Source organism: Pteropus alecto, unplaced genomic scaffold, assembly GCF_000325575.1.
Source record: "Pteropus alecto unplaced genomic scaffold, ASM32557v1 scaffold103, whole genome shotgun sequence".
Lineage (NCBI taxonomy): Eukaryota > Metazoa > Chordata > Mammalia > Chiroptera > Pteropodidae > Pteropus > Pteropus alecto.
The window spans coordinates 8,248,514-8,273,921 of NW_006436288.1; the positions used below are offsets into that span (position 1 = coordinate 8,248,514).

The following is a 25,408-nucleotide window of genomic DNA, read 5'->3' on the forward strand; positions in this document are numbered from 1 at the left end:
CCATGCTTCCCACCCTCTTTATTTTATGATAAAAGAAAATCATTTATTCAATTCAATATACTGGCATACAATCTTGATAGAACACTGGGATTGAGGCCATGCCTTGGGACTGACTACCTTAGGAGAATCAAAATACATTATAGTTGAAAGGTGTTACACTTTCTAACTTGATGAATAATTTCCCTATAGTGCGAGTGATGAAGCGTCACTACTGCGTACAATAAGCCTTTTTCTCATTGCATTAATGTAATGGTTAAAAAATTATCCCCTAGGGGTTGAACTAAAATCTCCTTCTGTAAATCCCACTTGTTAGGAATCATTCTACCTTCTAAAACAAAACCAACTAAACTGATATCACTTTATAGGTAAATAGCTCTTCATTACTTAAAAATAATTCTCATGTTGACACAGAATACTGAAATTTTAAAATCCTCAAAAAAGCTGGAAGAAAGCTTAGAGAGTAAATAAGACTTTCCCTTTTTTTTTTTTTTTTTTCAGAAGAAGTAACTGGAGCTGAAAGACGACTTATCAGCCCATAGCCCTTGAACGGGATCGTCAAAACTAGCTCTAGAATCCAGTCCCTTGAATCTTGCTTGGTACTATACGTGTGTCTTCATCTACTGTTTTTCTAGTGTTAAACCACTCCTTAAACAACACGGCTTTTGCTTTGGTTGCCATCTTTGGATTACATCTTAATAAGCTGGTGTCACTCTCAGTATATGAGGTTTACATCAGTAAATGAATAATACAGCACTATAGAATCACTATCTTCTTTGAACTGAATAGGAATATCCAGAAGTATAACCTAATGCAGTCATTTCTGCAGCTATGTCATTATTGACTAATGCAGAGGTTGTCATTAACTAAAATATCTAGGCTATTTTTCTATTTTCTACATATTTAAGACTTCCTTGACAAACGTGATTATTGGTTAGGGTTTGTCACTGAATATGTGAATGAGAATTTAGGATCATGCTAAAAATAACACGTCTGACACTTCAATTTCCCTTACTACTCCTTCCATACATTAATTCAGTTTATTTTTTAAATACCTCTATTTATGAGAAAATGAGATGGGCAGTAGGGATATAATAGTGAACTAGAAAAGCAAGATTCTATGCTCATGGAGCTTACATTACAGTGGGGAGAATGGTGAAAAGTCAAACAAACACACAAAGAAATTACAAATTCATTCAGTGGCTAATCTTAATAGGAACTCTGAGATATCTCTCAGACTTGTCTTCTCTTTCTCCCACTGGCATCACACATTCTTAGGGCTCTTACGATTCTTACAGTTCTCATCATTTATCACTTTAAAAGTTTGCCTTCAGTTTCTCCTTCATCTTTCACAGTAAACCTCTGAGCTATTCCTGAGATTTTTAATTGGTGAGTGTCCATTTTTTGTGGGGAGCGTTGAGAGAGAGGGGGGAGGAAGGGAGGTGAGAAGGGGGTAAAGAAAGAGACAGAGAGAGGGGGAGAGTGAGAAATAAGTATTTTAAGAATAAGGGATCTGTTTTCAGCAATGACTCCAAATTTGAAAGCATTTCCTTTAGCCAACAGGATTTTAAATCTATCACTGCCACCAGAGTGAAACTAAAAGGGAATGACAAAAACCAGGAAAACAAAAGTGTCTTAAGGTTAGAGTTGAAAGTTAGGCCACTATAGCCAGCATGTTTTTGAACTTTCTAGAGGGAAGAAAAACATTATGTAGAAACCAATGAAAAACACTTGATTAAAGACTCAAATATTAGAGACTACATATTGAGCAAGTATTAGAGACTGTATATTGAGCAAGTATGGCCTAAAACAAGAGGTAGACATCCAAAGGCAAAACAGCATGGAGGTTAGTTCAGTGTAAGCAGAGGATGCTGACCAGGATAACACACAAACAAAGAAATAACAAACCAGCCACATTAGTTAAGAGTTATCCCCACCTACTGTATATCCTTTATATTTCATTGTTTGTAAGTTATATTTTATATAGTACATCTCTTCCTTTCTAAGAAACCATAATTATAAGATATACCATAAATTTAATAAGAACATTTTAGAGGGAAGGAGAAAAAAAGAACTTCAAGTGAAACGAGGGTTATAAAAGGTATCCAAATTTCAGATACCTTAGAATTTGAGAAAAATAACTTCTAGAATTACAGAAACAATAAGTTCTTGTTTTCGTGCAGTAGTTCTCAAACATGCATGTATGTTAGAATCACCAGGCAAGCTCTGAAAAACTCTCAATGCTCAGACTACTTCTCAGCCCAATTAAATGTGAATCAACGGGGGTGAGACCCAACCAACAGTGTTTTTAAAGTTCCTCTGATAATTCCAATCTGCATACACATTTGAGAAGAACTCTTAAAGAATGTTTTTAGTCACTGGCAAATCTTTTTGTCTTCTTCATTTTTGCCTTGAGTAACAAAGCACCTGTAGATACATAAGCAGTTGAAAGGGAGACTCTGCCTGATCTGGTGTCCATAGGATAAGACTCTGGACAGATTCTGATGTCCACAGAATAAAACTAGATATTAAGCTATATTCTTGATAGAATTCCTTCTAAATGAGTCTTCTATTTGTATTTTACATGACCTTTTTGTAAAAACTTTTGACAGTTTGCATTTACCTGGAAAATAATGATCAAATACCCTCAGTATGGTTTTCAAGATTTCCTCACAATTTGTTCCCAGTCTTTCTTTCTAGGCATTTCTGGTGCCCTCCTTCAGATATTCTGTACTTTTGCCTCAATGGATCATGAAGAGTTTCTTGCATACTCAGTGTTTTTCCATGCTTGAATGCATTCAAAAGTATTTTCTCCTCTGTTTTGAGTGATTTTGCTTTTCCTTTTCTTTGTGGCAAAATTCTACTTATTTTTCAAAGGCTTTGAGACCCACATAATGTCTTTGCCTGTGAAGCACTTCTTTCTTATGGTGCCAATTTTCAGGCAGAAAAAAACTGTTACTTCTTTTAACCTCACAAAGCTAATATAATACTTACTGTATTAAATAATTGTTACTCATGTAACATGAACTCCCTTTTGACCTATGGAGCTTAATAAACAAAAAGGTTGTAACATTTTTTATTGTACCTTCACAGCTCAGAGTAGCAGCTGAAACTATTATGTGTATTACTAATTCATAAACAAAGAAGAAGAATGAATTACATAGTCCTGTCTCTAATTACATCTTTGTGGTACCAACTCCAGATGTCCACAGAAGGCATGTAGATGACAAAGTTATTTAATGACCAGAAAGGAATACAATTTCACTAAGAATGTAGCATTAGGTACCAATTCCTTTGTGTATCTATTCTTAAATTATAGCTAAATGGTCTTATAAATTATCATATATCCAAAAATCTTGGAATTATGCATGTATAAGGAAATAAAAAAGTAATCCAGAAATATTAGAATTTTATTATATATTTCTGTAATGAACAGATATGTCTGCCTATTATGTTCTAGTAACATGTTTTAGTTATTATAGCTTTGTAACATGTTTTAATAAAAGTTAGTACTCTATCATTACTATTTTATTTTTTTTAACATATCCTAGCCTTTTTTTAACATTTATTTTCTCACATTAATTTTAGGATATAAAATTTCTATTTGAAATTGGCTTAATGACTACTAGGAGGTATTAGCTTTCAGTTTATTTAAATCTTCTTTCATTTCACACAATTCTTATAGTTTTTTAGGTAATTTTATTTTTAAGATATTTTTAAAAAATTATTTTTATTGCTACTGTAAAGGGAATGTTTTCTTATTATTGCTTAACTGGTTGTTATGTGTACAAAAGCCTATCTACCTGTGTGTAACAGTTTTTATCCAGGTAATTCATTTATATCTTAATAATTTATAGTATTTTTCTGCTAAAAAGTTTGTATTTTAAAGAATAAACTGCAATAAATTCTAGGGCTTTTAAAAATCTGTGTATTCTAAACTTTTATCTTATTATGATTATTGACATGAAGTTTGCTTCAGTATTACAATTTGTTTTAGTGTCTAAATTTTCCAAGATCCACATACATAGAATAACAGAGGTTTAAGCCTGAGAAAGATCCTAGAGATTATCTGACAGAACACAATCACGGTGCTAAGGAAATAAGATTTAGCTTGGTCATAAAAATTGTTCAAGATCCCACATTTACGTAAGAGGAAAATTAACACTGGAACTACATCTTCTTACTCTTAATCTAGTACTAAAAAAACACTACAGAATGTAGTGGGGAGAGGAATAGGGCAAAAAGAGCTACAAGGGAAAGAAAGGAACGAAAACAGAAAATAAGCCTGATTTCACAGTCCTAATAATGGGTTTTCTTTAGAATATTATAGAGCAGATTGCAGAGCACTGTAATAATACTCAGAATAAAGTAAAAAGTAAATATAATCCCAAATCTGTGGTTATCCATATATGCAACTAAAAATGCATTTCAAAATACAGTCGATCTTCATTATTTGCTGACCTTATACTTGCAAATTTGCCTTCTCACTAAAATTTACTTGTCTCCTGCAAAATGTACTTGTACCAGTGATTTGCAGTCACCCACAGACTTGCGCAAAGTAGTGAGAAATTTTGTTGGTGATTTCACTGTTTAAAATGCGTTCCGAATCAATGATAATTAATAAGGTGACTTTAAACAGAAACACATATAAAATAAGGTTATTTATTGATCAGTTGATGAAAATGGTATGACCAAAGCCTCTCAGCAACCCAACTGTATTCCCCCAACAGTAATTGCTTGGTGTTCACTAATTCAGCATTCATGGCAACTTTATAGAACCTAACTAGCACAAATAATGAGCACCAATTGTATTATTGCTATATCTTAATTAATGTTCAGTTCATTGCTGCTGAAATTTAGCCACTCTGAGAGAAAAGAACATGTTACATCAAATGGTATAAGGTTTTCTGGATAAATTCTAAAACTAATTTAGTTATAAAGTTAGTAATCCATTCTTACATATTAGCCAGTTTTGAGTATTTCCAAATCCTATTCACTATTAACTCCATTTATTTTCTTTCACTTAATGAATGAAATTTCCTTTAAGCTCCTAATTAAGGTTTAAAATGTGTGACATGTATAATTAAGTTTCAATAAAATACTTTTGCCACAAAATTTTAGTCTTTTTATTAGGGGGTATGTTATTCACAAGTTAGAATAACATATTACAAATTTAAAAGGCTACTTCCCATATTTCTTAAACTTTAAGATGAAAGATTATGTTTGAACAATTTTTGTAATTCTACCACATAGATACTGAACGCAGCCCTCTAAAATCTTAAGAATCCAACACAAACCAAACACATAATCTCATTTGTAAAAGAACAAGTAACTATTTATCAATTATTCATAATTAAATGTTTTATATTTTATATAAATATTCTATTGCAAAACCCTTCAGTGGCTCCCTGAAACTAATATATTAAATAGATATTTAAGATTACTAATTTACCTTCCAGTTGCATGGTTCTTTAGTTTATTCATTCAGTCAACATTTTTTTACTAAGCCGAATGTGTACTTTTTTGGTAATTAGGGATAAAATGATGAATTCACACACAATGTCTGCTCTCTAGGAGCTCTGAGTCTGGTGGGGCAAATGGATAGATAGTTATACTGCTGTTAATTCAATAAAAGAGATTCGTATAAGATACTATGGAAGCACAGACAAGAGACTCCTAACAGCCAGAAGTCAAGGCTGGCCTCATGGAAATAGGTAGGTACAGCAGGTGTAGAGTATGAATGGATAAGTAGGAGTTAGCCCCCGAAGAGAAAGGAGTGTGAGAAAAAAAAAAATCTAAGAAGATGGGGAGATATGAACAAAAGAACAGGGACAAAAAAAAACTTCATATGAAAGAGTTACCACCAACGGTCTAAAATAGCAAAAAATGTAAGAGGGAACCAGTAGTGAGAAAGTCTGCCTGAATCGGTGTGTGTATCAGAGTAAGAAACTTGAGATTCTCCCTGTAGGCTCTGTGGAACTCCTGAGGGACTTTAAGTGGTTAGGTAGAATACTCTGACAGATATATGGAGAAGAGATTTGAGAGACCAAGTACAGAGACCAGGTAGGAGAGTAATATAGTCAACTACGAAACAGATTATGAGGGCTTCAACAGTAATAGGAAGGTTGTGAATGAGAAAAAAAGCCAAAAAATATTTAGGGAAAAAGTGGGAAACACTGATGATGTGTGGGTATATGAGAAATCTCTGTACCTAATACATATATATGTATATATACATGTGTATGTATATATGTATATATAGTGAGAACTTGGAGGTGAAGAAAGGAACAGAGTCAAAAATAACTCTCAGGTATCTAGTTTATATAACTATTTATAACAGCATAGAAGAATTTTAAAATATCATAAAAGAATAATGACAGTTTTTATGGAAAGATAAATAATATGGTTTTAGGTATGATGTGTTTGAGGTGCCTAAATAATATTTCATTGGAGTTATCTTACAAGAGGACGGTACACCAATCTGAAGCTAGGGAAGAGGTCTTTAGAGGCTATGGTTTGGGGAGTCATTCATTGATAATCTAGATACAATCTGGAGGGTAAAGACAAGAGACAGCTTAAAATCATCTGTGTTACAACAATAATTAAATGAAGGGCAGAGGAAGAGGAGTCTACAAGTAGGGAGGTAAGAGAAGAATAAAGAAAATAATGATTACAGTGTCACAAAAAACCAATGGAATTTTAAGACTGAGGTAGTGACTAATAGGAAAAAATATAGCAGAAAGAGTATTTTAAAGAGAAAAAATATCTTCTGGAATTGTTCATTAGAAGATAGTGATGAATCAAACGATGTCGATTCATCTAGAATGAAGAACAGAAACCATACTGCAAAAAGTTGAAGGCTGAATGACAGACAAGAAAAAGGTGAAAGCAAATGCAGACCTCTCTTCAGAGAAAGGTAGGTGAGAGAAGGTAGGAGACACATTTGATAGTAGTTGCATAGAATGCATAGTCTTTATTTAGGTAGTAGAGTTTTGAGTACATTTATTGGCTGAAAGAGGAAAATAGAAATTGAAATTTTAAACTTTAGATAAGAGAGGAACTAACTGGTAGACCAAAATTCCAGAGGAGGGTGAAAGGCAAAGCTGGGGTATAGGGACTAGTTTTGAATGGGTATTACATCTCATGCTTTGGGTGCTGAGGAATGATGAAGCTTTATAACTAAATATATGCAGATATGTTTTGTAGGTAGAGAAATGAGAAGATAAGAAAAATTAAGTCTGATGGAAGAATTTTCTCAATGCTATAGGCATATCCCAAAAAGGAGAGACTGGAATTGAAGAAAGGAGTTTAGCAAAGGTAAGGACGTTTTGGTCATTGTGAGAAATGAAATAGAAAGTAAACCATGGACAATTAAAAAGGGTAATAGAAAATGCTAAAGCCTTAAGCGTGTTTACATAAATTTTGATGCTGTCAATTTTCCTTTTTCTGTGATTTTCCTCAGAGGGCCTGGTCACTGTAGATAAGGATCAGAGAAGGTGAACCCCAGCATTCAAGCTGGGGAAAAGAATGGGACTGGGGGGGACATTAGCAAGAATAGATTATGAGGAAATCGAAGTTGCTTTTGAACAACAATGGGCTTAAGGCTTTACCGCAGGAAGAAAGGCCTGGAAAGCATTACTAGACTGGGGAAAATACAGCAGTCAAAGAACTAGAGGGATATCCATGACATGGAAGAGCCGTTTGTGTGAGAGGTCACACAACAGGAAGTTATGATAGAAGGCTTGTTTCAAACACATGCACCAATGTCAAAATGAAAGGCAGCTGAATGATTTAAGTTAGCACAATAACAAGGAAAATGTGAAATCTAAAACTTTTCAAATGTTCTTCAAGAGTTTAGTCTGATGAGTACTATAGTGTTTAAGCACATACCATCTTTAGGGATTAGTTCACCTACAACTGAAATTCAGCCACCTTCAGTGGGAGCATAGCAGCTGTTTAGAAGCACACAGCAATACTACACAACAGTTTTGAGAAAATGAAGAATGTAATATCCAAATGAGATTACAAGAGGGGTTTAGATAGGGATGATATAATTACCCAAACTGGAGTAACCAGGATAACTAAGCTGACTCTCCACCATTAAGAAGAAAAGGCATGGGATCTTCAATGACCACTAATAGTCTGTGATTTTTCATCTCCTATAATAGAAAGTCGATTTGCCAATTTATCCTACCCAATGCAATGGTCTTTAGAAGAAAAAAAAACTACACTAAAATTAAGAATAAAGGAGTCAATTTATTTTCCAATTAATCTACTAGGAAGACTAAAGAAAATCTCACTGAGAGATATGAGAACATAAAAACATTGCTAAAATTGCAATTCCTGCCTCTTACTTCTCAACAGTCACACTGGAGTTGTATCACCTTTAATTTCATTTGATTCAAGACAAAGACAAAGTAGCCATATTCTTTTAGAAAAAAAATGAACAGCCATGTGGATTTTTTACATAGTACTCTTCTTCGGCAAAAAGCCACAGAACTTTTTTAAAAAATTGTTTCCAAGGATGAAAGTGACTTTGCCAAGCAAAGTGGCTTCAAAACAGGCCTCAAAAAATACTAATAGAAAGACAGATGGTTCTACTAAGAGCTTGGCTGCCAAAAAAAAAAAAAAAAGTAGAAAAAAGAGTGATGCTATTGAAGCTGACTGCAAAGTTATCTGATGACTACAAATACTTTTGTCCCATTGCAAGTGCTAACTCTGCCTCCAGGGCTGATATAGCCAAAATACTCACTTCTCCACATCCTATCCCCCTGTATGCCCACCCCTCCTAAATAAAACCTGTCAGTGCCAAGCCCCACAAAACAGCAGAAGCATGCACTTGATTCTGACTGACTGCTCTGCGGAAGCAAAATATTGCATTGAAGAACTCCTATTTAGGAAAAGACCCACAAGGAAAATTGCTTTTCTTTTCAAAACTGCCTGTCACATTTTCTTTTTCTAATTCCCCCTTTCCTCCTCCTTCCTGACACCAAAGGGCCCCTGGGCCCTATAAGTTTAGATGATACAAATTCAATTTGTATAAAAAATGCAAGAAGCAGCACCACAGAGAGGTGGAGATAGTTCGAAAGGATAGAGAAGTAATCCAGTCAAGACACAGTGCAATTTTCTTTCCAAACTACTACTACAATAATACCTCCACTTTATTTCCTTCAGGGCAACTGTCATTTCTTTTTAACCAGATTGCTACTAGATGTAATAGAAACTGAAATATTATATGGTCACTGACTCTTCCTTTCAATGGCTCATTTCACTATTGCAGTTTTACTTTTGCATGATGTGTTTATTGTTGGCATTGTTACTAGGATACAACCACTTTCAAATAATGTAGAGTTAAGACCTCTGTCACTTGAAAGCAATGAAATTTCATTTTTAATACTATGCAAGTGTGACTTAAATATTCTTCTCATCTAGTATTACCCTTTATTAATTTTCAAAACTTAAGCATTACATTCTTATAAAGCACCTTTTTAATATATATTAAATTTATGTCAACCAAAATGATGACATTTATTATAATACATGCTTAAACAAAGTATACTTACTGACTTCAGGGGAGAAATCTTTATTTTTAAAAGTTAATAATCATAGAAACAAGGGTGGCAAAAATACGATATTAAGTAAGAAAGCAATTGTGAAAGCGTATGGGAAAACACAACTATTTTATTGGTCCAGAACAATTTTGAGCTGAATAACAGAATTTAAAAACACAATGATTAAAATATATCAAGCAATGCATTATTTAGAGTTGTTATCTTTTATTTCTTTAAGGCAATATTTTACTACATAGCTCGATAGCTGTTACTTGATAAAAACCACAGTCTTTCTTTATACCGCAACTCTATTTGTTTCCTCAAATGTGTGTGAATACTTTTATTACTTATTATGGTTCTTCACAAGAAACTTCACATGAGGATGATGGTTCTCTGTTCACATGAAAAGAATCAGGTTTTGCAAATAGTAATACAATCTTTCTTTATAGCATGCATTAGAATGTTAATTGTCTTTACATGCAAATGAAAGACAATATAATATAATAGTCAACATGAAATACATTTTTCAATTATATTTCTCAGGAATCCATGATTAGAAACTTAATAAAATATACTACTTATTAATTTCTGATTTATGATGTTATGCTCAATAGCTTATAAAAGATTATTAGTGATATTTTTCTTCATGGCCTATAAATCTCAGTTTGACATAAGTTCTTTAAAATATTACACCTCAAAAATTATCACTTTGTAGGGAAGGTTAAAATAAGAGGGATTACTAATGGGTACAGGATTTCTTTTTGAAGTGATGAAAATGATCTAGAATTAGTGATGATGGTTACAAAACATTGTAAATATGCTAAAACCACTGAATTGTGTACTTTTTAAAGGTGTAAAATTTATGGTTATGTGAACTATATCTCAAAAAATAAACAACCAAAGCAAAAAAAAAAAAAAAATTTTAAATAGAAGACCAAGACCACTTTAATATATATATAAGTTCACTGCTGTCTGAAGCAGGATTGAATGTGCTTTGAAACAGTAGTACCTCATTTTAAAATAATGTTTTGTATTTTTATAAAACCCTTGTATACACGTTAGTTCACTTACACTTTACTCAACTCTTGGAGGTCAGCAGGACAGGTGTTGTCATTTCCAATTTTGCTAATGAGGAAAATGATAGACATATAACTTGGAGACTTAAATGTGATCGCATCACTAGCCAAAACAGTAAGTCCAGATCTTAAATTATAAACAACACTATAATAATTTTATGAAATAAAAATGCTGATTTATGTAAAGAGTACAAAAACATTGTGACAAAATTAATTCCCATATATTTTATCAGCATAAAAAGAATCACATTTAAATTATCTTTATTATGTTTTAAGAGATTTTTATAGCATGGGTGACATTTTGACTTAGATTTTCATCTTTATATTACATTTTATTTTGCTTTATGTTTTCTGTACAAAATATTCTTCAAATTTTTAATACATGTACATATTACTTGAATAATCTGAATATTGACCAGAAAAATAGAAATGCAATAGAGATGCAATAATACCAGGCATATAATAGAAGAATATTCAACATAGGAATTACTATCCTGTGTGAATTGCTTGATAGACCCTATCCTAAACTTTGAGTCTTTGTTTCCTACATTGGTAGAAAATAGAATAAAATTCTTTAATATTTAACTAAAGAAAGATTGAAAACAAATGTAAAATTTTCACTGTAATTTTTATAAAATGTATATATTAACATTTACTTCAGAGTTTCCTAAAATCATTATCGATTACTTTGACCTTTATTAGTTTTATTTCTTGCTGAAATAGCCTACATCACTAGTATTTATTCTATGAAATTATGAACTAAAAAAGGTGTTCTATGGAAAATAAACTCACAGGGTGATCTGATCATAAATTCCTAACTGGGAAGGTCATGGTGGGTAGTCATGCCTCAAGCCTATAACTTTTTTTACATAACATAATAAAAATTTATTTCTTAATCACCAAAATCTAGTGCAGGTGTTCATAGTTGGGCAGCTCTCGTGGCTGCCTCTCTGACTCAGCAATCAAGGATTCTTTCATCCTACGATGCTGACAGCTTCAAAATGTGGCCTTCAAGGCCTATAACTTCTTTAGTGAAAGGTTTTAAGCCAACCCTGTCCCTTGTTTTTGTGCATCTACGTTAACACACCTTTGGAATAAGCTATAACCACTCTCAAGAAAGCACATACTCTTGTTAACTATCCTGTAATGCAATCCCTACCTTCCCTTTTCCCACCTCCGTGTAATCTTCCTTATGTTCCCTCCTAAACTTCAAATGCATAAAAGAAGCTGCAAAACTGTCATTCTGCAGACATTTGAGATCTTGCTCCCCAGCATATGTCATCAGTTTGGTTCAAACAAACTTATAAAAATTCTCTGTAGGTTTAGATGTTTCTTCCGTCAACACAATGAGCATTGGATCAAGAAACCTTTTAATATGTTTTGTTTCTTGCTTGTGTTAGTTTACAATCCCTCACTAGAGTAATGATTTAATCTGGACATGAGACCTTTCATTTTTCAACCTGTTCTCAAACTGGAGGCTAGGAGGTGTAGCTGAAAACTTCGTCTGATTTAGATTCAGGAACTACTTTTTCCTCAAGACCAAGCTTAAATGACATTGCCTTTATGAAGACTACCCAAACTCTTCAAGCAAAATATATTCGTTCATTTTTTGAGTTCCCACTTTGTGCTAGAGAGTATTATAGTCTGTGGAAATATGTCATGAATAAGACAGATAAGTACTATGGAAAAATGAGAGTGAGTGCAGAGAAAAAAAAAATGCTGGAATGGAGGTTACAAGTTTAAATGTGGAGTCAATGATATAGTGACATAAACAAAGACCTGGAAGACATGAGATGATAAACCTCTCATTTATCTTGGGGAAAATGTTTCAGGCAAATGGAAGAGTTGATGTTGAAAACCTAAGGTAAGCTTACGCAGGCTGTGTTCCTGTCTGAATTTCATAAAATTATTCCATTAGGTTGAAATTATTTGTGGCTATATTCCCAAGAGGGCTTAAAGGCAGGGCATATTTGACTCATATTGGTATCTGCAACACCCAACTTCATGCGTAGCACATAGCAGATGCACAATATGTCAAATGAACTGATTATTTAAAAAGCTATCTATTATTAGAAAAGTCTACTCACTTTAGCTTTAGTTTCTTCTTATAATAGTAACTGGTTTGTTAAAACATTCCTTTTATAAAATTAATCATAGGCCTTATTTTACTTTCATTCAGGATCCAAGATTTTTCCTCAAAAAAATACATGGCAATAACTGATGCCATTTTTTTTTTAACACTAAATCCATTACCTTCCTTAAACCCTAGTTTTAGTGTCAATTATGCAAACAGGTTTTGTGCACTTCGTTAATCCTCAAGAGATGAGCAAAATAAGAACGCTGATGTGTCCTTAACTGAAATAACCCAAGAACAAAAACAAACAAAAAAACCCCTCTTGACTAAAAAATTTAAGTAAATAGCTGTACCCTTAAACTGCACACTATTCTTACTTTGTTTAAGAAAATAACTGTGATTATACTGCTTACATTTCTTTTGTTCAAACTTTTCCCAGTGCATAATTTCAGTTTTTTATCAGGTGTTAAATTGGTGTGAATGGCTACTATATAGGGATTTGTTTGTTGGTAGCATGCAGAGTATATTGAGTAAATAATGAAAAATGTTATATATGTGGAAAGAAGCCCTTACGGCAACGTTTCCTGCAAACGAAAATAACATTTCAAACATCTCCTCCAAATGAAACCATAGTAGGGGCAAGTTAATGTCTAGTTTCACTCCTTAGGATGTGAAAAATCCATGCTCTTTGAGTAGTAATGAATGCTGCCTCACAGTATCTGTTGGAACTTGGTATTTAGATGCTTGTCTAACTTTACGATAGCTCAGGACACTTTAACAGTAAGCTACTCACTAGAACATTTGCAACTGAAAATAAAACGTGTGAAATTGCCAGAAAGGGCATGGTAGATGTTTCTTAAGTTGAAAATGTAAAATATTTTTGTAATTGGACAATCCATTGAACATTGTGTAATTTATATAAAAGTTTCTTAATCTCCCAGTCAAGAAAGGTTATTATACAATATACCATTGTAAAGACATTCGCTACTAGGAAATCTTACATTACTTGCAACAATCTTTGTAAATACAGCCACTTTTACTACTTGGCAAATTTATACTTTCTAGCAAAAAGTACTGTAACTTGCCTACACATAATGACATTGTTCAAGTAAAGATGAATTATGCAATACCATGGGTATTTTCCAAAATATGTAAACTGCTTTCTTGATTAGAAAAAATTTTCTTTTACTCACCAAAGTTGTGATAATTCTGGTTTTATACAAGTGTTTTATTAGATGAAAAGAGAACCTGGACTATATGAATTCTTTCCATCTTGTGGGCCTTTCCCCAAAGCATTTAATAGATGATTATTAATGTGAATACTTATTCTGTTTCCCTAAACCTCTCTCATGATGCATATTTTTTTATGTTGACTTTTGCACAGTTCTGTTTTCAATTATCCAAACTCACAAGAAACTTCCATCATCCCCATTTTACAGAAGAGGAAACTGAGTCATGCCTAAAATCAGAAAACTAGCAAGTTAAAGAGCTAGAATTCAAATTCAGGCAGCCTATTTACAAATGAGGTTTTTAACCACTATACTTTAGAGGCACCTGAATAAAGGCTATAATACTTATAAATAAATCCTATAAATTGCAAGAAAAAATTAAAAATGACAAAAACTTTGAGTGACAAATTTTGAAAATAATTATTTCAACACGTAATTTTTTAAAAGTATAATGAAAACAGTTTAAATATGAGCCTAGAAACCCCTGCTACTACAATACGAGTAGATCATAACCAACATACTTTTTGATGCAGACCCTCCAAGGAAGTTCAACATGGAAGAAAGTGAGGACTGAAAGTAGGTGGGAAGAATAAGCGTTAACTTGGTGACAAATGTAGGTAACAACACCTGAAAAACAAGATGAAGCCTTGAGTCCCTAAAAAGCTAAACTTCAGACACCTGCATAAACCCAGGACAGTCAAAGAAGGCATATATCATCTAAAAAATGAGTTTAAAAAGAAGATAGTGCAATTAAAGAAAACCATACTGGGATGTTTCTTTGACAGTTTTGGTGAAAAACGACTGATGCTGATGATGATTCTTTGACAAATATTTATAAAGTGTCTACAATGTACTAGACATTTCCTCAGGTATTTGGAAAACTATAGTTAAATAAAACAGATTAAAATCCATGATTTAATGGGGGCTTATATTCTACTATTATAAAACACTAATGATAATTAATACACTTCTATTATTCAACCATAGACCTTTTATCGCTTGGGTCTGAAATTCAAATAAAGCTCCCTATATGGTCAGTAAAATTCCAGTTATGAAATTAAAAATAAATGGTCTCTGGTTTGGGTTGCCTCCTGAAACCCAGTACACTAATCCAGTCCAATAGACAAGCATCATTAATTTATATATTCTCATTTCTCACAGATTACATTCTACCAAACATAAACTCACAACAAAAAATTAACAAATACATGAAAAATAATTCAGCATGTGTAAAAGCAGATTCAAGAAGCAACATTTTGCTTGGATTTAGATACCCAAAGTCTTGGATTATCAGGTAAAGAATAAAATGCTTAAAATGTTTATTTACATAAAAGATGGAATAAAAATTAATGACATAAAAAACTATCAAAGATGTTCAGGAAAATTTAAAAAATACATAATATTTAGAGAAATAAAAATAACTAAAATTTAAAATTCATTGGATGGACAGACAGCAAAAGAGACAGAGGCGATGACAGAAGTCACTAAAAAAGAAGATATAAAGAAATTAGCTAGTTTCAGTGCACAGAGAAAAGGAGATGGAAAATATGAAAAAGTAGTTGTGTCATAGAGACTAGAATGAGATGGTTGAACAAATGCCTGGTCAAATTTTTAAGAGAGAATAGAAAAAAATAAAGGTAAGCAATATTCTAAAAATTAATACTTAGAGTTTTTTCTGAATCTAAAAGGTATAGGCCCACCAGATGTAACAGGCAAAATATATACAATTAGAACAAATGAGAGAGAATCACTTAATGCTCTTGTATTAAAACTGCAGTAAACAAAGGCACAGAGCAATCTTAAAAGCAGCCGGATAGAGGCCATCAACTGAGGAATGACGATTGGTTTGACAAAAAATTTCTAAATGGTAGTACTAGAGGTCAATGGAGAGACAAAAGAAAATAATTGTCAATTTCAAAGTGCTTTTCCCATAAACATTTTGAAGAATAAATGCAAAATAAAGCCTTTTTTTCCAAAAAGAGTCTATCACAAATCCCTTCATTAAAGGAATTTCTAACGGATGTTCCTCAGAAAGAAAGAAAACCTAGAAAGAATAGTGAGTGAAGAGATAGATGAACATGTGAGTAAATTTAAAAACACTTTATTCAATGATGATAATGTCCAATATTTGGATTAAAAATAGTTTAATCCAAAACCAATTACATGTAAAACAAGAGAGAAATATTCACAGTTAGCAGTTATAATATTATTTTATAATTCAATAGGAAAAATACAATATTTGTCAATTTTAGACTTTCTTAACCATAAGTAGACAAGTTAAATTTTCAAAGGCAACCTATAAAAATGGAAAAAGACTAGATAATGTCAAGCCAATAAAGAGAAAAACATGATATAAGAGAAAACTGAAAATTAATATGTTAAAAAAATAAAGGAAAAAAGATACATATGAAATGTGGTACAAATAAAAAGCATGAATAAAACAACAGACTTCAATCACAATAAATGTAAGTGAAATAAGCTCATAAATTTAAAAACAGAAACGAATTAAATAAGAAAATCCAACTCTCTCTGGTTTACAAGAAAGATATACTTGCATTATCATGAGAAAGAAAGGTTGAAAAGGGATGGAAAAATTTATCAGGCGAATATTAACCATTTAACAAGGTAATCAAGTCAAGAGACATGAAAAGATGCTCAACATTGCTATTAGGGAAATGCAAATCAAAACCACAATGAGATATAACCTCACACCTGTCAGAATGGCTATCATCAACAGGACAAGTAATAACAAGTGTTGCAGGGGTTGCAAGGAAAAAGGAAGCCTCATACACTGCTGGTGGGAATGTAAATACTATAGAAAAGAATATGGAGGTTCCTCAAAAAATTAAGAATTGAATTACCATATGACCCAGCAATCCCTCTTCTGGGTATCTACCTCCAAAATTTGAAAACATTTATCTAGAAAGATATATGCACCCTGATGTTCACTGCAGCATTATTTATGGTGGCCAAGATGTAGAAACAACCAAAGTACCCTTCGATAGATGATTGGATAAAGAAATTGTGGTACATGCATATAATGGAATATTACTTAGCCATAAGAAAAGATGAAATGCCACCATTTGTGACAACATGGATGGATCTTGAGATTATCATGCTAAGCGAAATAAGGCAGACAGAAAAAGTTGAGAAACATGATTTCACTCATGTACCCAGACAACAGTTTAGTGGTTACCAGAGGGAAAGGGAGAAGGAAAGGAGGTAGATAAGAGTAAAGAGGGTCATATGTAAAATGACAGAAAGAAACTTAACTTTGAGTGGTCAACACACTATGCAATACACATATGATGTATTATTGAACTGCACACTTGAAACCTATATAATTTTTTAACCAATGTTACCCCAATAAATTTAGTAAAAAAATTAAAAGGTAAACAAAAAAGTCTAAAGAAGGTATTTTAGTATCAGACAAAATAGACCTTAACACAAAGATTATTATAGATACAGAGTTTCCAGAAATAACAATAAAGTTTCCATTCATCAGGAAGCTTTACTAATTCCAACCTTAATATATCTATTAAAAGAGCATCATAATTTATAAAGCAAAAATTGAAAGATCTGCAAAGAGAAATTAATAAACCCTCATTATTGTGGCCATGTTAGCACAACTTTCTTAATTACTAACAACTCGAGTAGACAAAAAAAATTAGCAAAGGTATAATAAGTAGTTTAGGCAACACAATTAGAAAGTTTAATCTAATGGACATATATAGAATTCTGCAGCTGATAATTACAGAATATAAACACTTTCGAGACAAATAGAACATTTATAAAAACTGTCCACACACTAAGCCATGGAGCAGGACTCAAAAGATTTCAGAGATTTAGTACCATGCAAAATTATGATGAAAGCATTTGGTTTTAGATGGAGGAAAAAATGTTAGTTTTAAAAAATGGACTCCAAAAATAACAATTTCTCTTTTTGAATGAGTGGTGTTGTCTAACTTCAGGTTTATGAGGTATATTTTAGAAGAGACTGCAGTATTTACCTGGGAATTGAGTCTATATTTCTAAGAAAAATACAATTTGATTACTGAAATAGGATCTTTATTTTCTAAATGTGTTTTACCATTGACAAGTGGGATCATTAAAATTGCTGTGTTTGTTCTAATTAATGTGTGGGTGGTTGGCAAGAATTAGAGGTTACTTAATATCATGTAGTGGTTAGCAATTCAAAACCTGTACAGTTCGAAGATTGCATTATTGGGGAAAACAATCAAGAAGAATAAATTTAAAGCCACTATGCTTTTTTAAAAAGGCAACATCACACACAAAGATTTTAAACTCTGAACATATATTTTAAGCTCTTTGTACAATATTTTATTCACTGAAATGACGAAAAGGACTAAAAACATTGTAGGTGTTTGAAAAAGTATATGTGGTATGTATATGCAAAAATGTTTTTCAAAAATTTGAAGAATACCTTAGAAATGAAATTAATAAGGTGTTAGCAGTATGGAAAGTAAAAGCTGATCTAATCTTGTAAACAAAATGCCATTTAACGAGTACAGATTTTGATAAAACTGAAATCTTTAACATTTTCACTAAATCCCTATATTTTTTAAATGACTTATTGAACTCAACTCACTTTTCAAAAGAATAAAAACATGCATACTATAGGCAAAAACTATCATGGCATATTCTGATGTCTAATAAAACCATATTTATATCAATTTAAAATAGTTCATAAGGACTAATTTTAAATAATTATTGTGGTAGCTTTTACACAAATTTATAAAAGCAGCAAATTCTCCAATGTGATATGCAAGTGGGCAAAAAAACTAAGCCTCGATTTTGGTGTAAATCTCAATATTATATAAATTTCTAATTACAGAAAAGGGAGATGCATAGCAAAGAATTTTTAGCCCTTCAATTATTCTGCCTTGTGTGTGGTTGTCCTCATTGCCAATAGTATTATTCTTCAATTCATTTTATTTTTTATCTTTAAAAATGAAATAATATGTATCAGAATTCTGAAAACTTTTGCAAAACCATTTGTTCACATCCTTGAATTAAGTTAATAACTGATTTAGAAAAATGTCAGTGTATCTATCACATTCTTATTAGGTCATTCATCTTTCAAAAATATTGTTTTTTCACTTTTAGTTTTACCACAATTAATACTACTTAGATGGCTACTACTCCTCAAGTTCATATGTGGTTCTCAATACCACACATGTATTTAGCAAGACCTGATCCTCATCAAAGGGAGACTTTAGTCTGTTAATTATTCACCTGGCAGAATACTATAAGGGGAGAAAAAACTCCAGTGTTTTAGTGCATGCATTTATCAGCAATAGAAAGAATAATGGTTCAGAATGAAAAGAAATCATAGTATTTCAATCATATTAGCAACTGGTTTTTACTTGACATTTTGTATGTATTTGCTGACAGTTTTCTTATTAAATTTTTCTCTGTGCTAGCCTTAACACCCCATAGGTTGGTACATTCTTTTCACCACATAATTTTGAGTAGGAAAAATGTTTTTTAAAAAAACTTTCCAGACAGGCAAAGTTAAAAAATACTGACGTTTACGAAGGAGGTAAAGAAGAATCAGACTAGGGGTAGAAGAAAGAATAGGGGAAGATGTGAGAGAAACAAATGCAGACGGAATATAAGCAGTGTAAAGAAGGGAAAACATAAAATACATTTGAACAACTTCCTAGTTTCAGTATCATACTAAATGTATAATCAAGGTATCCAGGTTCATCTCTTTTAACTAGAAATGTGCCCTACTCTTAGTTTCATTTCTAAGCCGCTATAGGTATTAAACAGCAATTTACATGTGATTTGCATTTTTTTTTTTTTTTCTTAGTTTCATATTTCTAAGCCTATAGGTATTAAACAGCAATTTACATGTGATTTGCATTTTTTTTTTTTTTTTTTTGTACTTGTGGTTTTGGTAAGTCTTCCAAACCTAATGACTGTTCCTTTGGCCAGCAACATAAATGCTATAATCACACAATTATTGTGCTGGGAACAGTTTAATTCAGCATTTTGTTCTCAACCACAGAACAATTACTCAACAATTTCGGTTAACCAGACTAGCTAGCTGCCTGGAGAGAAAGAGGAATATTCACAAGATCTATTGTCTTACATAAAGGCAGCTACTAGATCAGCTGGAACTTTCTAGTATTGCTCTGCACAATGCTTCTTTTCAGGATCTTTCACATATCTGTCCTAATGAAAATGACAAACTATAGGTTTTCTTTTATGGATTTGCTATTTGTTCAGTTCTTTTAATTACATATTTGCATATTTTTAAAAGAACATAAGGATTTTGTATCTGGAAATATAGACCTATAGATAAATGAGCTTTAAAGATTTAGTATAATGATAACTAATATGAAGAACTATAAATTCAAAAGTTTCAGTTCAAAACTTTTCCTTACAGCTATCCCGTAGTGCTTAAAATGATGGCAAAGGCTTTGGAATTGGGGGTGATCTTATCTATCATTTAAACTATATGACTTCCTAACAGTGCAACTGGCTTAATGTCAACCTTCATTCTATATTTTTAATTTTTAAAATAGAAACAAAGATGATTCACATAATTATGGCTGTTAAAGTTTTCTTTGTATTGTTATTTTGTTTCATATTAATTTTAATTTTTCAGAACCAAAAAGTAGGGGCCTAAACTTATCACTATAAAAGTTTTAGACATACAGAATCAAATAATCTATACACTTGTGTAAAAATATATGCATACTGAAATTGTCATCTCCCTTGACTATTTCTCATAAGCATAGACAACTATTAAACTAAGCCTGTATCACAGGTCTTGGAAGCTATTGAGAAACAAAGAAGTTGATGGTGAAGTGAGTAGTCAAGGGGAGATGTCGATGAAAATAGGTGATTTAAAAAAAGAGGCCTCCTTTGCTCTCCCAGTGTTTTTTTTTTTTTTCTAGTTTCTTTTCTCTGGTTCATCTTATTTCCCCACTTTTACTTTAAAAAGTGGACAGACAAGAGGATAGAGAAATTATAACTTCCTTGTTAGAAACATCCTAATTTATGGGAAGGATACCCACCAAATCAGAAAAGATTTCAAACATAAAGATAACTTCTTTATTAAGAAATGAAGACAAAAGAGGACTTAAAAATTCTGGCAACATAAAACTTTAATTTTGCCTGACTATATATTTTATTTGGCCTGTGCAAATAACAATAATTTAGTAAAATATACTGATAAGAGATTCTTTATGACTAGATCACTCACCTCCTGAATTATGTTAATCTACAAAGAGAATCTTAAGTGCACAGGTTTCAAGTATTTTTTAAAGCTAGAAAAATCTTTTTTTCGAGACAAATCTAATCTATAACCCTACTGAAAAGTTGGCATGGAGACCCAACCCCACCCATACCCACCCAGCCCTCTCTCTCTTAATATCATAATCCCACCCCAAGTACCTCCTGTAGGTACTACATGGACCCCATGAGATCCTGTCAACAGAATTTGAAAACCCCGATTCAACACTTTCTTGTGTTATTATTATTCGGTACCAAAATCTAAAGATATAGATGATACATTACAAAATATAATGTCTAACAGAACCATGTACTCAATTATTATAGTGTAATATAGACTATAACTTGTAATGACACATAGGTCTATTCCAATTTAGAGTCTTTATATCTTCTTAGTAAATATCAAGCACAACATCTTCTAAATAATAGTCACAGAATTAAATTTCTTTTAGGCATGAAATCCATTTACAATATAGTATAAGCCCCTGGTATAATTTATAATTCTTTAATCCAGGTATTGAAGTGAACTATAATTAGAGAGCAAACATTTGTAGAAGTGAGTATAGTCTATAAAAAAGAGAATGCCAAAATAGTATTAGGTTCTTCTGAATGAAAATAACTCAATTTAGTGTAAAATTTATGCCTAAAAATGAGCCAGATATTAAATTCAGATTGAAAAAAATTGGCTATATCCTTGCCACTTCCTGGTTAATGTGGCTGAGGGCCAATTTTCCAATATTATGACCATCCTGTAGTCCCAGTAAGTGTTTTATTTATTTATTTTTGTATTACATAAAAATATCAGTTTAAGAAGGGAAATGTGAAATGGATGACATATTTTAGAACAGCTTCTCCCAGAATATAAAAATATTCCCCAACTCAAAACTGAAACAAATAGTAGAACTACCAAGCAATGCCAATTGGCGACTCTCTAATGCCATTCAAACTTCACAAATACTGGGCTCTCACACTGATTTTAATTATTCAAAAGAAAACTAGGAAATGGTTCAAACATCAATTGCTTTCACGGAAATACAAATTCTCTTTTAAGAGAAGCATATGACATATCTTTTCTTTATCCTGTAACATTGTATCAATTGTTTCTTTGAGTAGGCAATAGCAAAAAGGGGGGTTCCCTTCCATAGTCCTCAAGATTACATTATGCCTCACAAAAGTTATTTTTTTGATATAGATTAGAAAAAATGTGGAAAGAAATATGTTAACTACTGAAAACTGGAGAAGACAATAATACTGAATAAAACATAGTTCACTATGTCCGGATGCTTTTCCATTAGGACAAATTCCAGAGACATTTTAAAAATTGTTTCTACTGACTGGCAGCCTTTGTGTAAAAGAGAGCCCCTGGTATAAGTTCAATGTCAAGTTACACATGAATCATTGTAAACTCTGTTTGTTACTGGAAATTTACTTTACTGTTTGGTATTGGGTATGTGCAAAGATGACTGTATTGAGGTTCAATGAAGCAGCATTATGACATTTAAATGTTTTCATATGTATTATAAATAAGCATAGCAATACAACTTAAAGAGTACCTAGGCCTACATGTGTAGTCATTAAGGAACAACAGTGATTTTTTTAAGGTGGAATTTTGTGAATCTAAGGCAAAATAATTCATGATCAAATTTATTAGAGCTTCAGATGCATGCTCAAGTCCAACAATACATACACACATACACACATATATCCAGTATTACACTTGGAAGAGAAATGACTGTATTAGTTTTAAAAAGTATTTTTTTTTATAAGTTGATTTTAAAAGAAAACATTTTCATTGACTAAACCCAACTAAACTTCCAGCAAGGAATTCATGGGATTTTAAATATATCTAAACTCTTAAATAATAAATTAGAGACTGCATATTCAGTTTGTTTTTCAACATGACTCATTCATTCACAGAAGCCATGGGTCTTGTAGCTGGCTTATGGTAGCACTCTAAATTAGTAGTCACACAATAGAGAGCTTATATAATTGCAATGGTCCATATCCAGTAAAACTGCCTAAACACTCAGAATAATGGGCTCAGTCTCTAATAATTCAGAAAGAACCACTTACAGCTGCACACCACATATGACCATTTCTACAATTGTTAAAATAAAACACTGGGGACTCTTTCCTCTGAATCAGGATTATTTAGTAGAGTTGGTTCACATTTTTTTCTTCTTAACAAAAAAGTTTTGTTTTGTGTTACAATCAGCCTGCCATTGATCACCTTTCACATGTAGCCTCTGCCCTGGAATACTCCAGACAATAGTATCGGTTCCATCTGTGCTTTCCATTAAATCCTGATAATCCTTAAAGAACAGCTGGACCTTCGGGTCCCACACACATAAACTCTTTCTGTAGATCTGTTTGGCCACAATTATGCTGATGATGTACCTACATCTTGCTAACAAACACCTTCTATATGGTCCTTGGGGCTGTGAAGTAGAATGGCCTGACATCACCAATTCAACAATACAATGATATAGTTCTCATCTCAATTATAATGTGATATTAGTCACCTCTAAAACTGAGCTGCACTTAGAAAATTATTTTTTAGACATGTGACAACATTAATGACAGCTTCCACTATACTGTGTCATTAAATAATCAGTAAGTAACATCTCCAGTTAATCAAATGATTTTGATATACTCTCAGTATTGCAAACACTACAAATCTTACATTTTACTTAAGCAATTTGTATGAGCAACATAGTTGTATGTTCTACTGTAAATAATTTCATCAGATTCATGACTACATAATAAAAAAAAATTACGTGATAAAATGGGAGTGGCTATAAAGTTACATGAATGGTCTAACCAGTCTCTGTAACTAGTGGTTTCTTATGACTCACTTACATTCTATACCTCCTTCTTCCCTTATTTATTTTCCCTCAGTGTAGCAAGTTATCAGAGATCCTCTGCTAAATAGTTTTTAATTGCCATCAGCTGTATCTCCAGTGTTTTCCATTTTCATGTGAATAATTCCATCATTAACTAGAAAACCACCTCTCAATATATTCCTACAATCATGTGAATAATATAATATTTATTCCTGCACTGTAAGATCTTCATGGTGGGGATGGCATATCTCTTATTTATGATTTCATCTATTCCTTTCAGGTAGAAGGACTACCTTAAAGAGGTATTCAATGAATGTATGTTAAATAACTAAGTAGATGAGAATATATTCTTTTGTTTTAAAGATCAGGAAATTTTGTACAATCTTCCTCATTTATTCTAATGTTTCATAAGCATATCTTTTAGAAAACTGTTATGTGACAGAATCCCTAAGCTGTGGTATAAATTCATTTTCTTTTTTTCCCATCCATATACACTGAAACATCTCTTTCTTATATTTGCTATTTGTTAAATCAATATCAATTTTTCCTGGGCCATTTAGATCTTATTTCTTGAACCTTTCCTAATGCATAAGTAGTCTTTGTTTTATTCTCTGCAACCAGTTTGGCTACATCATTCTCCTACAATTGTAACTAAATTCACACAGGGGAGTTTTGTTTCAGACCTGTGTGTTATGTGATGTTGTCGATTCTGACTCCTGGCAAACTCCTGTGCTCAAAGTCAGACAGCTTCGGTTTTGTCATTTTTGTTTCCAGCGATGTTTCAGGCTTATGTGTTCTAAGACCCAATTGTTTGTCTTTCTGGTGGTCCAGGGTATCCATAGTGCTCTCCTCTGACAACATATTTCAAATGAACCAACTTCTTTCTTATCAACCTTCTTAACTGTCCAACTTTCATATCTATACATAGTAATCAGGATAACCAAGTTATATATTCTTAATTAGGTTGTATTGTTGTACCTGCTTTCAGAACCAACTTTTAAAGAACTTGGCAGACTTGATAGTTATCTGCTTCCCAACTTGTTATCTTCAACAACTCAGAGCTGCTTCTCCTATTCTCATTCATAGACTAGCATTAGAATATTTCTTGTTCACTTTCCCCCTACCACACATGCACTTCTTCTATACTATTTCCATTTTTATTGACTGTACTTCTCCAATTTACCTAAGGCATTTTGCATCTGTTTCAGTCTCTGGAGTTCTGACCACCTCTTCTCAACTATTTCTACACTTTTATTTTCAGATAAAACCTATTTAGTGCTAATTAGTATATTATCAATCATGTCATTCAGGTTGTAAATCCTCATCCCAAAGCCCAATGATACCTGTCGTATACATCACCTCATATACTGTT

At 32.3% G+C, this 25,408-nt stretch overlaps 1 protein-coding gene across 3 annotated transcripts in view; it reads right to left on the reverse strand.

Moving 5' to 3' along the window:
- SOX5 (SRY-box 5) overlaps positions 1 to 25,408 on the reverse strand; it is a 378,734-nt gene that overhangs the window by 122,986 nt on the left and 230,340 nt on the right. The window lies entirely within an intron of this gene.